This window comes from Thunnus albacares, chromosome 21 (genome assembly GCF_914725855.1).
Source record: "Thunnus albacares chromosome 21, fThuAlb1.1, whole genome shotgun sequence".
In the NCBI taxonomy this organism is placed as follows: Eukaryota; Metazoa; Chordata; class Actinopteri; order Scombriformes; family Scombridae; genus Thunnus; species Thunnus albacares.
Window position 1 is genome coordinate 5,051,494 of NC_058126.1, and position 13,343 is coordinate 5,064,836.

Consider the following 13,343-nt stretch of genomic DNA (forward strand, 5'->3'; position numbering starts at 1 on the left):
CGTCCCAACAGAGGGGAATCTGGTCCAACTGGGAGGCATTTGGGCTGAAAAGATGGTGAGTCTGGCTGACCAGAGGGGGAACTGGGTCAACCAGAGGCAGCATCCTTTACTTAAGTAAAACTATTAATACAATGATGTAAAAGTACTCTGTTATAAGTACAACTTTTGCATTCAAAATTGTCTTCAATAGAAGTAAAAGTAAGTTTTATCAGCAAAATATAGAAAGTATAATATCAGTATAAGTATAAAAAGTATAAATAGGCCTACTCATGTGACTGATATATTATTTTATATGGCAATATTAGATTATTGATTCTCATGCAGACATACTGTTGTAGCTGGTCCAGGCGGAGCTAGTTTCAGCTTGCTAGTGGTTCCCAACCTATGGTTCAGACCATAGGTTGGCATGACTTTGGCGGCGTCATTTGTGTCTCTGCTATCTCATTTGGGTAAACATGAAGCATTAAGGTGTCCAACTGGGGCTACACATCCTGGCTAAATAAAGATTTTTTTTTTTAAATAAATGTTTAAAGAAATAAAGGCCAGCCTGTGCCCCCCATGTGTGCGCCTCTGTTGACACTTCACTGTCAGGATAGACATTTTTTGCAGTGCAGTCTTCTCCTCCAAAGCCTCCGGAGCGCAGCGGTGCAGCAGGACTCCAGGCTGCCTGCTCGGGCTGCTTACCTCCGGACATCATCATCATCATCACACCGCAAACCTGAGCTTGTTAATACCTGCAGGACTTGAAGCCTGTAATGTGTACATATGTTTTTGTTTTTTTTTCTTTCTTTTACAGTAAGAGGGCGTATCCGCTTTCTGAGAGAGAGAGAGCGAGAGAGAGAGAGAGAGGGAGGCTGAGCCAGTAACGCGCGAGTGGAGGGAGTGGGAGGGCTTCTCGGGTGTTTTTTCGCTGGTTTGAAACATAGGAAGAAAACAGTGAAACAGCCACGCCGCCCACTAAACAAGGCGAAGCGCGCGCGCGTCAACAATTTCGCAATCGCCGCTGCTGCCCCGTTTAAATGTACAGAGGAGCGGAGGAGAGCAGACACCCGCAGACAGACGGACGGACGGCTGCCGCTGTTACCCCTACAGAGGAACCCAACAAAAGGTGAGCTGTCTCTCCTCTTCTCTGCCTTATATATATAAAAAAAATGGTTTATTGTCTTGGAGTCCGGCTTGAAAAGGCGCTTCGGAGCGGCGAGGAAAAACGAAACAAAGTTATTTCCGAGGGGAGGGTTCGCTTTGTTTTTGCCGTGTGAAAGGTGGGAGCAGCATCCTTTCTTGTTTGGCTTTGTCTGCTCACTTTTGCGTTGTGCAGCGTGTTCGACCAGTCATTGAACACGAGATGCTTGATTAAAACGTTAATTCAGGTGCGCGTAATGGAAGAAAAAACACTGTGCAATCTGTACTTTGATAGTATTTTTGATGATATGCGTGAGTTTTATTCTCACATATTCTCTCTAGCTCACACATTCTGTGGTTTAACATTTCCTTATACTATGTTCCTATTGTCTTACTATCGCCTTTGTGTTGTTATCCGGATTCCTGCACCTTCAGCATACAGCTACAGTCTGTCTGGCCAGTTTGCACTAATGACATTCTCACCCATTGTTACAGTGATTGGATCTGATAAAGAAAAAGCAAATAACTTTTTTTTTTATATCTCTCTCCTGCATGGACTCTGCATTCACATAAAGAGGAATTATTGCTTTTTGTGTGTGTGTGTGTGTGTGTGTGTGTGTGGTTTAGTGACACCCTGCTGCCACCCACTCCCATCACCATCTTCATGTTCAGTGCTGAATTGAAAGTTAAAAATTCTGTTTTTTATTAAAATGATCTTTACTTTCGACCACCTCTGGAGTGGAACCGCAAGGTGATAATGAAATATAAGTGGCTTGTTTCCCTCTCCAGTCTGTTTTTTAGGAGCAGGAGTAGAATTGATGAGTGCTCCAGCTGTGTCACAGGCCGTCTATGCACAGCCTGATGCAGCCGCTTGTTTGTTTCAGTTTTGTGAAATGCTTAAAAAAAAAAAAAAAATGGGTCAGATGAGCAGGATTTTCTGCATGAAGACTGAATGATGCCTTCCTCACTTCCCATTACATTTGTATCTAAGTCTTCCTCCTTGTAATCCCCCCCGTGCTGTTTTTTTTTTTTTTTTTATAAAGCCTGATTTGCTGGTGCTGGACTTCATCCAATATTTAGGATGTGTCAACTCTTCCTTAATTCTCCTGCTAACTTAATTGCCTGCAGGATTACTGTGTTCGAATGAGAGTTTATGTCATGTTTGATTTCTTGTTCTGCGAGCAGTAAACCTTTACTGCTTTTGTGAGCTGTTTCCTCCTCGCCTGTAAAATAATTCCCTGCAGTTTTTTTCTTTGTGTCTCAAACTGATGATGACACACATGACTCTTATCAAAGTGTGCATCGTTTATGGCCGACATTGTGCTTATAGCTGTATAGGAGGCAACCTCACATCCCCTATTGTCTGTTTCACTTCCTGTGTCACTGCAGTGGCCTTCAGCTGGTATCGACTGTAAAAGAACATGAACAAAAGCTTAATGTAATTGACTTTTATGCTATTTACTGCATTTATGCTGTTTACTGAAAACCACAACACAGAGCTGAAGCAAAATGCCAAACATTTGATGCTTCTCAAACTTGAGGATTTGTTGCTTTTGTCTTTTTCATATTGTTGTTAATTGAATACCCTTCAGGTTTTGTGTGCTGTATGGACAAAACAAAGGAATTTGGAGATGTCACTTTGGGCTCAGGCGACTTGTGATCGTTGCTGGATTAACTGGTTAGAAGGCCTTGGGGGCGAAAATGAGTTCCTCCGCTCTCTGTGCAGTGTGCACAAACACCTGGTGTCTGGTTTTCTGTGCAGTATTTTGATGAAACTCGAATTAATTCAGGTATATGTGCGACGTCCGCACACAAAACTGAAACAATCAAGGTCCCTCTGGCTGCAACTAATAATTATTTTCATTATCAGTTAATCTGCCAATTACTTTCTTGATTAACCTTTGAATTGTTTAGTCTAAAATGTTGTGTCTTGTTTTGTCTGACCAACAGCACAAAACCCAAATATATTCAGTTTATTATCACATTATACAAGAAATAGCAGCAAATCCTCATAACTGAGAAGCTGGAAACAGAATATTTGGCCTTTGTGCTTTAAGAATGATGAATGATTCACCCATTATCAAAAAAGTCGCTGATTATTCTTCTGTCAATCAACTAATTGATCAATCAACTAATCATTTCAGCGAGAGGAGCCTCAAGATTAGATTATATAAAGCAGTACTGACCTCAATGTCAGTTGATATTGTGCTTTATTGACACAGTAAAAGGTTCACTATGCCTCCGTTGAACTAGTTCAACCAGGTCTAAAGTTAAAAGGGTATATCCCACAGCTGCAAGGATTAGTCAGTTGACAGAAAATTAATCGCCAATGATTTGGATAATTGATTAATCTTTAATTAATAATTACATTTTTTGGTTTCCATTGTCTTTTATGATAGTAAACTGAATATCTTTTAGTTGTGGACTGTTAGTCGGGACTAAAGAAGCTTTGGGAAACCATTTTCACCATTTTCTGACATTTTATAGGCCAAACAACTAATCAATCAAATGAGAAAATAATAGACAGATGAATCGATAATGAAAATAATGGTTAGTTGCAGAGCTAGTTTACACTGTAACTGCTCCAAATGCCAAGACTCAAGGACACATGCTGTCATAGAGAGGTGCTAGACGTGATAAGTTGTACAAATGGGGATAATGGCGCCTACTTTTGGAGGGTCTCTTCTCAAAGGCATTCATGGTGTTGCACTCGAGTGTTCACACAAAAAGAACAACGTGAAGTAGTAGAAAAAAGAGCTTCAGAGACATTCAGATCCTCTGGACAGCAGGGGCCCGTACCACCAAATTTACAACATCTCACGTTAATGTTGACTCATTTAACAAATCAAAAGATACAAGTTTGACAATCATGTGTTGGGTCAAACGGGACTCTGGTGGCCTTTGCAACGGTAAGCAGTCCTTGGGCCCAATCGTCGGATGAATTGGTCATGATTGTTGCTTTTGGAAAGTTACAAAAGTTGTCAGACGCTGCCCATCCCACCCCAATCTCAATGTTGGAAAGGTGTGGAGGGAGGGGTCTTCAGACGCCGTTTGACGATCCGACAAGCACTTTATTTGAAGCGTATTAGTGATTAAGCTTGGGGGTTTTTGGGTTCCTGTTGGGGTTATTCAGCTTTGTTTGTGATGCTCATTAAACAGTGGACAGTGAAGAAGTGGTTAACTGAAAAATAATTGGTAATGAAAATTAATTGCAGCCCCATATCAAATGTGACTTGTTGGAGGTTGTCACTTGAACTTTTGTTCCTTTCCCAGTATCTCTAATCCATTGGTGGATAATTACATAAGTAATGTGAATATTTACATGGTATTTATAAGTGTTTGCCAAGTGCAATAAATGAACAAGGATCAGTGCTGTTGACTCATCAGTAGACAATGTAGTAGCAAGTACAAACATGTCCGCATGTTACAAGAACAACAAGTTTGTCAAACTGGGCGACGAAGGACAAATAGTTCTACTCTACATAAGAGTTCAGTCAGTGTAGTCATCCATGTAGAGATAGATAGACAAAATCTTTTCTCTAAACTAACCTTCACTGTCTGGCCAAGTTCACATCTACAGTTTATATTCTTTGGCTCAAACCATTGTAGGAAAGTTTACGTTGCTGCATTTTTGTTTTCGATTTGTTAAAGTTCACACCGTCTGACTTTAAGCCATTCCTCTAAACAACAGGCACATGAATTTATAAGTCGCTTGTTTATTGGAAGGAGTAGTGGTAACCTGTCAACCTGCCAGGTTCGAGATTTTTGGCAGTGAGGGGCGGGCAGTCAAAACAAATCTGATTGCACCCTGCACTTTTAAGTGAAACGTGATGGATTTGACTGTGCTATTAGTGTGTTTATACAGCTCGAGATTAAGCGTACACAAAGAGGAAGCTGGATTTTACCTTTAAAACCTTTTCTGTGATTGCTCCTAATGTTAGATGACGAGTCACGTTTTCAGAGCTTTGAGTCCAAATGGCATTGTTCTCACTTAGACAAATAAACGAAACAAAAACAATAAATGTTCTATTAAACCTCTCATAGATTTGGGCTTATACAGTCGTTTAAAAGCTGCTGAGGCATTTCACTAATACAAAGGCAAACGTAGAACAACATGAGAAGGAGCAAAGGTCTGGAGCTGGCAAGAAAACGCTTATCACAGTCATTCAAATGCAAGTTGTTGAAACAAGATAAGATAATTGACTCAGGAAATATATGAAGCACTTTGTTTATTAGCCGGGGAGTATATACTGTATGCATTAAGGTGGATAAATATCATGAATGCCTACAGGAAGATGAAGCCATTTTTGTTGTTTTGAAGATGTATTACTATGATAGACCCCACATTTACCCAAACACATGCTAGGAGAGGCTCCACCGCCTTTACAGCCCTCAGGAGGGATGAGATAAGAATGAGATAAGACACATTATCAGGGGTGCAAACATTGTCACCTCTTGGTGTAAATTGCCATTTTGAATCCAAATTATGTAATTTGTGTGATTCGTGTAGATCTGATGACTTTTTGAAATAGCCGGGGGGGACGGGGCAGTTTAATTTGAAATAACCGAAAATATACTTCTCATAATAACATGAAAGATCTCTAACGTTGTGTTTTGCACTGTTACTTCAGCAAAGCGTGGTTGTGTGAGGCAGGAGTTGCTCAGTGACATAATAATAATAATAATAATGAGAGCAAGACAAACAGTTCATCGACATTTAAACAACCCAGAAGTCAGAGCTGGCAGCCGCAATAACAACAGAAGTCCTCCTCGTGGCTCGCCCTGCAGCTCTTCAATTCTCCGGCTGTCTGTTCCTGCAGATATCAGCTGGTTAAAAACTTGTTTTTAAAACGTTAAATCGCGGAGTAACTGGAGCTGTTACTGAACCTGTTCAACCGCAGCAGTGGAGCTCCGGTTACATCACGATTTAAAGCTGGAGTGCAGGACTTTTGTCTCCCCCTTCTGGCAGTGAGAGTAATTACAAAAACATATCAACATGTGCTTATGTCATAGGCTGCACTCTAACGTACTCCATCGCTACTGTTGCAGCTGTAAAACGGTGGATTAATTGCCGTGAGCAGCACACAACCCCCATGCAATGACTTGTTTCAGTATCCATTTGATCCATTTGGTCTGATAATATTTGGAAAGTCTAGAAGAGCCACATGATTCAATTATTTTATCCTCGTTCAAGCTGGAACTTCCCAACATGAGATTTAAAAACTCTGTATACTGTGAAGTAAGGAGAGATTTATCTGGCTGTGATAGGTTTAATCTGCATTGTGTGAACTTGTTTGGCAAGAGCTTCATTTATATGTAAAAGTTCCTCACTGCAGGTTAACGTTTTAAAACAAGATTTTACCAGCTGATAACCGCAGGAACAGACAGCCGGAGAGGATGTGAGGAGGATTTCTGATGTTTTTGTGGCTCTCAGCCGCTTTTCCTCCCACAGACAGTCGCAGACAGTGGAAACCCCCTCCAGCAGGCCACCGCCACTGTTAGCTGCCGTTAGCTCCTGAAGCTAAAACAAACTGTCTCTATCAATCAGCATGTATTTGAAAATGAGCTCGGGGCTGGTGGAGTCGGGCGGTGTCATTCTACCATTTATATAAATTTCATGACGTAGAGAACTCGCAAACGATCAACTCTACGTCAGCATTAGCCAAACCTCTCCGGGGTGATTTTAACAGCAGATGACAGGTCGATTTTGATAAATTTGGTGTCAATGTCAATATTAATAACGGCATTGATGTGTTTCATCACAGTACAGTCATATAATTTAGTTTACAGCTCAAAAAACATGTTTTTGTGTGCAGTACCTCTTTAAAATCTTCATATTTTAGAAGCTGCAACAAATACATTTTTGGCATTTTTCCTTAAAAAAATGATTATTTGGTTATCAAAATAGTTGCCAATTGACTTTCTGTCAATTGACTAATTGATTAATCATTGCAGCTGTAATTTTTTGTCCTCCTGTTTTCAGCAAAAATAAGTAATGAACACAAAACAATGTCAGAAAATAGTTGTAATAGTTGGTCATATTTTCTGTGTTATCACCGTTCATATCTATACACCCAATGTGTTTATGATTAAATTGTTTACTAGAGCACAAAATTGTTTACAAGAGCACAAAATTGTTTACAAGAGCAAAACAAAATCCTGTGGGAAACCCTGGAACTTTATTGCATAGTGGATGCAATGCACTTTAATACAATTTTGGACCCGGCTCTGCACTCTCTTGGCTGTTTATTTATTTTTTTAAGTGCCCTGAACCGATGTCCCCCTTACATTACTTCTGTAGCAGTAAGATTACATTAATTCTAGGGTGAGTTTTTCCTTATATCCTCACGCTGAAATCGACTGTTAATCCATATTTTAAAGCGGATATGTAAAGCATTTTCTTCCCTGGGGGTGCATCCCCCCCAGACACCACTAGGGGGTTCACATCTTTGTCAGCTTTTTCACTCCTGATGACTTTCCAACCCTGATTATATGACCAAAAGTATGTGGACAGTGTGTATTTTGGTCTTGGGCTGTTATTAATGGTTAGTCCCATAGTCCAAGTGAAGGGGAATCTTAATGCTACAGCATATAATTATATTTTAGACTATAGTGTGCTGGTCTTTTGTCCCTTTCCTGTTTCAACATGTGCACCAAGCCATGTCCGTAATGGTTTTCCAAGTTTGTTCCGGAAGAATTTGACTGACTTGCACAGAGCCCTGACCTCAATCCCATCCAACACCTTTGGGATGAACTGGAGCTCCAAACGTGAGCCAGGCTTTATCGCCCAACATCAGTGTTGGACCTAACTAAAGCTCTTGTGGCTGAATGGGAGTAAATCCCTGCGGCAAGGTTCCAAAATCTGCAGGAAAAGCCTGAAACCAGAAGAGTGGAGCCTGTTACAGCAGCAGATTAATGCTCGTGGTTTTGGGATAAGATGTTTGGGTGTCCATATACTTTAATCAGTGTAGTAAAAGGGTGTTTTCAAGCCTATAATTATTTTGTTTGAGTCTGAATTGGTAGGAAGAAAATTCAAGGGAACCAAAATGCATCAATTGGTTGTATCTGGAGCTGGAGCAGGAACGTAATCACAGGAAGAAGGTCCCCCAACCAAATGCAACATACTTTGTTTCACTAGCAACTGTGGATTTTGCTCATGTGCATCCCAGCATGTAAATCACACCTGGCTTTGGGAGCCGTTTAGCTCAAACCTGTAGAGTACACCTGCAAGGTGAAGGTCTGATCATGTTCCCACCAGAAAATGAACCACTCCAGAATTCATTTGAGACCAGTTGCTCAAAGGGTCTTGGTACGGTTGTTTTGGTCTGCCCAAACGAGTTGCACCAAGGGGAAAACGAACTAGATTCTGATTTCTGCCTTTTGATAGGATGGATAGTAAATATGCAATGAAACACAGTGGAATACCTCACTTTTTGTGCAAGCTGGGGTCCAAATGTTTTGAATTGCATTAGATTGTAGAGGAGTTTGGGATATTTTGTACTATACATCAAATCAACCTGTTTAAAGTTATGATGCTGTAAAAGCTCTTCAAACAAGGTCCTGTGCAATGCTATCAAACCCGTAATAAAACCCCAACAGAAGCAAACAAGAAAGACTGTCGTTTAATATCCGTGTCTGATACTAATTTTAGAAAACCTTGGACGAGCTCCAGATTATGCAAACCAATAGAATTCAGTTGTTGCCGCCAGTGCGACTAAATCTCTTGGGGAATATGTCGTCTTACATCACCTACACCTACCAATATTTACTTGGCTTTATCTAACAGCTGCCTGATGCCTTGTGTGAGCAGTCAGAGGGAATGAAGGTAAACATTGCATTTGAGTTTGCAGAGGCACAAAGCTTTAGACACGTTCACAGCTTTGAAATCGTTCTTCGGAGCTTAACTTGTCCTGGAATCTTATTCCAGCCTTTATTCTCTTTCTCTTTTACTTTGGATGGATGTGAGACATTTGAAATCTGATGCCTTAAGTCTGACATCAGAAAAGGGTTGAAGGTTTATTCCGTGTAAAATTGAAACAGGCAGCTCATTTTTTAGATTCCCATGCAGGTTTTTTGGATCATTCTTTGCATTTTCAAAGGCTTTCATAATGGTGTTTCTCCAATTTTGGTGATTTTCATGCTTTTAGATAAGTTGAATTATGTCAAGTAGTATAAAAAATAATATATTTCAGATTATTTTTAAGCTTGGGGATGATTCTAAATGTTTGATCCCTTGCAAAGCTGTCATCATTTCTTATTTCTGTTATCCCATACTGCTACCATTGTCTCTCACCAGATGCTTCTATCAAGTAAAGCACAGACATTTGCTTTATTCCTCAGTTTGAGCCAAAACAGGAACTGAAATTCTCCCCACAACTAGTCGCACCAGAAACAAATGACTAGTTGTGTGTAAAGGTCTAACTTAGCTTAGTTATACAGGTGTTTACAGAGTGGAGATTTATGTATCCCTACATTAAAACAAGCTAGTCACTACATAGATTAGTTGTTACTACATAAATACACCCCAAGATGTAACTATTGACATCACAGTTTAAGGGACTGTCATAACTAAAGACAGTTAATGTAGCCAGCTAACATCTATGACTGATAATAAATGTTTTGTGCAAGTTATAATAGTTTATTTTCTACCATGATGCAGACATTTTACACAAAAAATCACACATACATACATACACAGTAGGGTTCCCATTACATTTTAGTTATTTACCATTTTTGAAGACTGAACATAAGCAGATATGATTCAGATTAGCTAAAATGATATCAAACTGCAATCCCTACCACTTACAACCCTTTGGTGTCTAGTCAAGCTAACGAGGCTCGTTTTGAAACTTTGTTTTTGAAGTTTAACATTTCAACATCTACAGTATTCGCCATGGAGTTTGGGATAAACTTGATTCTGCCTAATTTTAAGGAGCACGACTGGGTTTAACCCTCAAAATCATGATTGAAAGTTGTGTTGTTGTGCAGCTCTAGCAGCCTCTGGTCTAGTCACTGCATCAGTTAAATAAATATGACAAGATGTTCATTAACTAGATCAATGATTCCATGTTAGCCTCAAATTGAATATGTTGCGCTGATGTTGATGTCGGCTGATGGAGGATTCACCGCCTGCGGGATTAGACGACGTTCTCCATCATCAGATATTTTCGCCCTCCCGCTCGTTGTTTCTGTAACCTCTTTAGGGACCTTTCAGTCCAACTCCGCGAGCCCTCCATACATCATTTCCCACTTTATTCTCTTCCCATTTCCAAAACTGCACCTCCGCTGTCTCCTTCATTAATTTCTCCTCTCCCAAGACGTTGGCAGGTCCGCTTCCACCTTTCCCTCTGCTTCATTTGCATCTTGGCTCCACATGGCTGCCCAAGTGTTTTCTGGGAGTCAGGTGGCTAATTGGTTCCCATCTGTTGGGAGAAAGTGGCCTTTACGGGATCTTGGGTAATTTGTGTGAGGAGTTTTACCATATTTATTCAGTTTTTTTTTTTTTCCTGCGCCCACAGCTCACAAACTGTTGTCTTGTTTTCTTCATATCCTTGCAGCAGACTTTTTTAGACAGTGTTTTTTTATGCACTTTGTTTACTCGGACATCCACTGGGTTGTTTTTTTGTCATTGGAGGACCGAAGTTTCACAGCTCGGATGGAAAAATGTGTGATGCCTGCTTTAGTTGTGAGGGGATTTTCTGAGGCAAGAGGAAGGACGGATAATAAAATACAGTAAACTTGCTCTCCTGATGCAGCAATGCTTTGTTTTGCAAGCTCTTCCGCCCGAGCAAATGCACATCAAGGCTTTTGCAACACGTCCTCCCCTGCTGTTGAAATCTTGAAGGAACAAGACAAGATAATGTGCACTTCTTACTGCGTTAATCCAGTGTTTTTTAATTTCACAATCATTATCTGCAGCGCGAGTTGCTTTTTTCATGTAATAGATAAGGCTCAGAGAGGGGGGAAGTGGCGAGGTCTAGCACAAGCAGAGAAAACCAAAACAGGAAGTGACAGGAAACACTGAGACGCCTGTTCAGACAGACGTGAGAACCATTAGAAGGACAGTTTGTTTACTGCTGCGCTACCTGAAGTTAAGAAAACAAATAATAATTTCACTCAGCAGAGAGCGATCCCAGCGGCGACCCACGAGACCGCTGGTTCTCATCCATGCAGCAGTTTACTGCTCCTATTTAACATTCAGTATCAACAGACGACTGTGTTTGGTCTCCGAGGGTCTCTGAGGCTGCATGAATAGTCTAGACTTGGTAATTGTCTGGTTCATATAAAGAACCAGAAAAATTCTCTGTAACAAAATACAGCTGCTTAAAGGTATCCAGAATCTTATATGTAGTAAAATATGCAGTTTGCATGTTCTGTATGTGAGCCTACAATGTTTCTGTATCATTTTAGACAACATCAACATTAGTATTCAGTATCATATCACTATGTATGACAAGAAAGATCATTATTCATGTGGATGATTACCAAACAGGCATTTAGAGGTGGGTGGTGACAATATACTGTGCAATACACCTCGAGATGCTGAAATTTTGTGGCTATAATTGATATTTCTTATAACAGCAATGCATGAAATGACAGTGTCTGAGTTTCAGCTCATTGTTTATCTGTCCGCCTGCAACTTCTCGGCGCTCTCATGGCATCGTTTTTAGCCGCAGCAGGCAGCTGTTTTTGGAGAAAAAGCTGTAAAAAGCCACTGTACACTACCTGCTCAGCACCAAACGGCAAACAGACACAGTTAGCTGTAGACTAGCTGGTGAACATAGTGGAGCATTTTGGCAGCTAAAGAGCCAGATATTTCCCTCAGGAGTTGGTAGAGAGTAAAAACAGAGCTAAAAGAGAGTGAATATTGGACTTAGATTCACCAGGTGGACAGAAACACGACTCCACATGAATGATAATGTTGCTCCGTAACTGCTGGATGTGGAAATAAGCAACCGTTTGCTAACAAGTTCAACATATCAACTTAAAAGATGATGATATGTCTGAGTTGTGTTCACTACTTGTTGCTACTGTTATTGTAGGTTTAATTTGTGATGTATTTAAGCAAAAACAGACATCAATGTCTTGTCACAGTATATATCAATATTAAAATTACATATACAGTGACAGTGTTTCATCCATATCTCCTTCTCCTACAGACATTTATTGTTCATTTCAGTCAGCGAGAAGAGTCGGTTATGTTCAATAAATAGTGTTATTTGATTGTGACGCAGCCTTTAATAACATTTAAAGTCCAACTAGAATCGACAATAATTTTGTAGCATGATGTAAATCTGGATCAGCGCTTTTCAATTACACGCACTTTGTTCTCTTTCGATAAAAAAAATAACAGTTTCTGAAACCATAGATCGACTAAAGCTGCCTCTGAATATTCAGATCTCGTGATGAGCTCTCCGCTGTGGCCTTCACCATCCCTCCCTCTCCTCATCACTCTGCATCTGTGCATTTTTATTCATCATGTTTGTCACATGATCCCCCCTCTGAGAGAGCTGTTGATGATGAATCAATTTCAAGCTCTTTTTGAGAGCTTCCTGACAACTGATGGGGTGCCAGCTTTGACCTTCCGTAATGAGTTAAGGTCTCCATATCCGCCAGTGGGGGTAAAAGAGAAAAAAAAAAAAAAAAAAATAGATGATTTATTTTCTCCTCAGCAGGAGGAGAGGGTGAATGTGCAGACTGAAATACAGGGCTGCGTTTGCTGCGAGTAAATTTAATTTGCCATTTAAAAAAAAAAAAAAAACAAAAAAAAAACAGGAGAGAAGAAGAGATGAGAAGCGGATGAGGTTTAAAGTGGCAATTGAGGGAAGATGACGGAATGAACTCTTGGTGTTAGACCTCCAAGGTTATCCCACAAATTGAGACGCATTTGGAGAATAGCACACATCCAGTAGATGTGTTATTTCATGCAGTTATCATTGTGTTTTTAGTTTACTGCTACCAGTGATTTGATTGTCTGCAGCAGGCTTCTCTCTCCTGTCGCCTGACACTCGATTTGTTTAGCCGCTCTATCTAAAATGACTAGCGTGCATACACACAGGCATATTGATACACCCGCTGGCTTGTCCATCTATCCTCAATGACAGTTTTTAATGCTTTTTTTTGTGGGGGGGGAGGGGATGAGGGGGGGTGGGGGATGCCGTGGACCTGTGGCATCTGGCTCGGCTCGTTTCTTTCTCCGGTCCGGGATTCCTGAAAAGGAT

General features: G+C 40.4%; 1 protein-coding gene across 2 annotated transcripts in view; it reads left to right on the forward strand.

Moving 5' to 3' along the window:
• Positions 1-467: 467 nt before the first annotated feature.
• The window catches only part of rnf152 (ring finger protein 152), a 57,983-nt gene continuing 45,107 nt past the window's right edge, over positions 468-13,343 (forward strand). Inside the window, exon 1 of one of the 2 annotated variants that reach the window (XM_044340204.1) lies at positions 468-1,108. The gene's annotated coding sequence lies outside the window, so the exon portion shown is untranslated. The remainder of the gene's footprint in view (positions 1,109-13,343) is intronic. The other variant, XM_044340203.1, reaches the window with a different exon arrangement.